The sequence below is a fragment of the Chrysochloris asiatica genome, unplaced genomic scaffold (genome assembly GCF_000296735.1).
Source record: "Chrysochloris asiatica unplaced genomic scaffold, ChrAsi1.0 scaffold00069, whole genome shotgun sequence".
In the NCBI taxonomy this organism is placed as follows: Eukaryota; Metazoa; Chordata; class Mammalia; order Afrosoricida; family Chrysochloridae; genus Chrysochloris; species Chrysochloris asiatica.
Window position 1 is genome coordinate 16,447,832 of NW_006408587.1, and position 4,910 is coordinate 16,452,741.

Genomic DNA, 4,910 nt, shown 5'->3' on the forward strand with positions numbered 1-4,910 from the left:
GATATCGATGTTTATGTGTTCCATTTCATTTTTGACAACTTACAATTTTCCCAGATTCATACTTTGCACATTCCATGTTCCGATTTTTAATGGATGTTACAACTGTTTCTCTTCATTTTGAGTTGTGCCTCATCAGCAAATGAAAGTCCTGCGGGCTTTTCTCCCTCGGTGTTTACCCCATTCACATCATCACAGTCAACTCTACTTTGAGGAGGCAGCTCTTCCCCAGTTTTATTTTGAGTGCCTTCCAACCTGAGGGGCTCATTTTCTGACACTCTATCTGACAGTGTTTCTCTGCTATTCATAAGGTTTTCAGTGACTAAATATTCAGAAGTAGTTCATCACTCCTTCTTCCTAGTCTTCTTCATCTGGAAGCTCATCTGAAACCTATGCACCATGGGTGACCCTGCTGGTATTTAAAATACCAGTAGCATATCTCTCAGAATCACAGCAACTCACAAGCCACCAAAGTCCAACAAACTGACAGACAAGTGGTGGATTCACAATATAATGACCCTTTATTAGAAAGAAACAATGGGTATTCTGACTGTCATTTTTTTCCCCCACATTTGGGAAACTGCTGCACCTCTTCCTTATTTTCTGTATTATTTCTGTATCTTAGTAAGTTCCAAATAGATTATTTACTGCTTAAAATGTCCTGTTTTATGCCTTGAGCTATACCAGGGGGAAAAAATTACCAATCAAATACACTAACACTTTGCTATAAAAAGACAGAAAAATATTCAGAATGTTCCAGATATAAAACTATTCCAGTTTTCAATCATGTTTATTTTTTTCAGAAATTAGAGACTTCACTCTAAACTTAGCCGGATCTGATATGCTTCACCTGGATTCATTAATCATAAACAGTGAAATTTTGTTTAAAGCTCCCAAATTTCTAAAAAAAAAACATTATCTTAACCCTCACACAAAAAGCAGTTTCATTATCATACCAAAATTAATGTAGAGAATTCTGTTGAAATAGTACATTTTGAAAGAAACTTTTTTTTTAAGGAATGGAAATTATGGAACTTGATAAACGGTTCTTTCCCCCAACCCCCAAGGAAGAGTACAAAGGAATGACATACTTATCCTATGAATTAGTCCTGAACAAAAATAATAGATTTTTGTAAAGAATTGTGGAATAGCAAGCAGGTAGCCAGGAAGAAGTCTTTATTAAATTGCATACCTTTTGACCCAGAGTCACCAGAGTTTCAATTTTCCTGGAGAGGAAGAGAGGGTTAATTTATAGTATTTCCTGTTTTTCACCTGAAGGAAAGGCTCTATACATTGGATTCCTGAACTCAGTGTCAAAGCCACAGAAAACAATGAGAAGCTAGATTACCAATTCTTTCTCAAATGGCTTCATATGCCCATTAAAATAGTACTGTGCCCCTCCTATGCAGTTTGGTACAAGAGTAAGAAATTAAATCTCCCTACCAGTTTCCTTTCCCTGCTTATTTAACTTTGATTATTTTTATTGCAATCTATTAAGTGCCATAATTTTAGGACAAGGGAGCTAGACATTGTTAACAGTCCTTGCTATATCAGCCTGAGTAGAGGGAGCACCCCATTCACTATCAAAAGGATGACAAGGAAGAACCCCCATGAACAGCTCAGAGAACAGACCTTCCATGAGGCTCTCTTGACCAAGAATCTGGTCCTTGAGAAGTATGTCTTCATCCTTGAGAGGGAAGGACTGAGCATAGAGCTTACAGTAAAGTCAATCAAAACCAAGATGGATGGATGACTCAAGGTACTTTTGGGAGAATAGCTCCTTAAGGTAATGAGTCTACTTTGGTAAGAGCTGATTTCCAAGGAAAGTTCTGACTCAGGGCGCATTGTTGGAATAAGCATTGCTGCTAATTGCCGGCTAGTTAGCTCCAACTCATGGTAGTACATGTACTACAGAATGAAATGCTGCCCAATTCTACCCCATCTTCACAATTGCTGGTATGCTCAAGTCCATTGTTGTGGCCACTGTATATTTTGAATGTCCAGCAAGGAAATCATTAGCTGAGCATTAAGCTAGCTGAGTCCTGGTATGGCAAAGCAGGTTAATTCACTGGACTACAAGGTCGGTTTGAATTGTAGGGTCAGTGGTTCAAGTTCACCAGCCGCTCCTCGGAAACCCTACACAGGATCACTATGAGTCAGAACCAGCTCAACGGCACTTAACAACAACAAAACTGAGTAGAGGCTTCAATAGCCATACATGGCAAAGACTATAGACATAATAAAATTCATTTTTTAAAATGTCACTAGACAAACAATAAACAAACTATAAAACTCTGGGAGGAGTGAGAATCTATTTCCAGAGTTACTACTAAGAAGATAACTAAAAAATGTGATGGGGCAGGAGAATAAATTAATGGAGTGCTATAAAAATGGCACCAACCAGCCCACCCACAGTACTCTGCTCAGCTGGGTTTAATAAGTCATTGCAATGACCACTCAGAACTCAGAGACCACAGTCACAGCTACAGGGTTTATTTAGGAATTTAACAGGTTGTAATTCAGTGTTGAAGAGCAAAGATGCCACCTTGAGAACTAAGGTACGCCTGACCCATGCCATGGTATTTTCAATAATCTCACATGGATGCGAAAGCTGGACAGTGAATAAGGAAGGTCATAGAAGAATTGATGCCTTTGAATTGTGGTGTTGGAGGAGAATACTAAAAGTGCCATGGACTGCCAAAAGAACCAATAGATCTGTTTTGAAAGAAGTGCAGCCAGAGTGCTCCTTGGAGGCCAGGATGGTTAAGCTTCGTCTCTCCTACTTTGGACATATTGTCAGAAGGAAACAGTCACTGGAAAAGGATGTCATGCTGGGTAAGATGGAGGGTCAGAGAAAAAGAGAAAGACCCTCCAATGAAATGGATTGGCCAGGTGGCATAATTGACAGACTCAAGTGTGGCAACAGTAGTGAGGTTGGCCCAGGATCGGACACCGTTTCGTTCTGCTGTGCATGGTGTTGCTATGAGTCGGTTCTGACTCGATGGCACCTGACAACAATGACAACAATTCAGAATCAGAAAATGCTCAGCACACAGTTCTTTAAGTCACAATAGCCTCTCTGCCAAGCCCACAGCCAGGCCTGTCTCTGGCCCTCATCCTTTTGGCCTGGCCTCTGCCCTACTCATCAGTTTTACAAAGTGTCCTTATGATAAATGCATAAAGGACACTCCACTCAGCTATCAGCCTCAGCTTGAAGGCATTAGGGTCTAGGTCCTCAATTAACTGTCTGGAGGCACCCAACTTCACAAATGAACCTCCTGCCCAAAGGCACGCAGTGTTGCTTGCTCCATAGGTTGGGAAGCACACCATGCTATCTGTCTCATGCTCTAACTCTTGGCTCTGCTGCTGCTGTTCCTCTGCCACTCCTTCGGTGTCACAGGTTTCTGTCCCTGGGTTAAGGAGACTCAATGTACAGTAATATCAGGGTCCAAAGGACAGTCTTCACTCCTGACTCTTTCTTCTTTATGGTAGTGACATCTCCCCCTCTTGTTTTATGAGATGGCTCACCTCAAAACCAGCAAGAAGATGGTAAAAACTTTTCCAAGTTTTTAAACACACAATTAACAATCAGTGTTAACAACGGAATCACAAAATCCTATCAGCATCTTCTGACACATTCTCTCACCCAGACATATCGAGAGGTGGTACGTTGCTTTTGTTGTTAAGTGCTATATAGAGAGTTATTTCTAACTCATAGCTACCCTGCATATGGTTTCCAAGGTTGTGGAAGAAGAAAGCCTCATCTTTGTCCCATGGAGTGGCTGGTGGGCTCCAACTACCAACTTTACGGTTGCAGTCCTGTGCTAATCCTACAGAACTGCCTCGCTCCCAGGTGGTATACTAGAAAATATCTATTTGACACAAAAGATGGCATTGCAGAGGGATAGAGAAACAAACCATAAACCAACAAAACCAATTACCATCAAGTCAATTCTGATTCATAGTGCTCCTCCAACAGAGATTCCGAGACTATAAATCTTTATGGATGCCGACAGTCTCCATTTTCTCCCACAGAGCTGCTGATAGGTCAGAACTACCATCCCTCTGATTAAGCAGTCCAGTGCTTGTCCTACAGCATGACTAGGGATCAATATAAAGAAACAAAAAAAGACATAAAATAGACCCAAACAAATAGCAAAATGGCAGACCTAATCCCTAGCTTATCAATAACTATATTAAATTTAAATAGGCTAAGCCTAACAATAAAAAGGCTTAGCATCATGGATACAAAAACATCTTTCAATAACAAGCAGTGTACAAGATGCACCCATGGCATTAAAAAATGAAAAGTACAGTACAATAAAAATACCAAGCAAACCATAAGGAAAGGAGGGCCAAAGGGGCTGTACAAGTATAAGACAAATGGACTTTAAGACAAAGGCATTGTTTCTAGAGACAATGCACTACATTTTATAATGCTGAAAGGATGAAGCCATTCAAACTTGTAACAATTATACACATAACCCTCTGAAAAAGAGCCCAAATATACAAGCAGAAGCTAACAACTGAAGGGAAAAACAGACATCTAAATGGTAATAGTTGAGGACTTCAGTATCAAAATTACAAAAATAGAAAAAATGCATAGGCAAAATATGAACAAAGGAATAGAGACCTGTACAATACTATAAACCAACTAGACATAAGCAGTATCAATTGAGCAATCCGCTCAACAGCAGTGGCATACACATTGTTCTCAAATTTACACAGAACCATCTTCAGGATCTCTGGTAGTGTAGTGGTTACAAATTGGGCTACTAACCCCAAGGTCGGCAGTTCAAAACTACCAGCTATTCCATGGAAGAAAGATGAGGCTTTCTGCTTCCATAAAGATCTACAGCTTAGGAAACCCTGTGCAGGTTCACTATGAGTTGGAACCTACTCCATGGTACTTA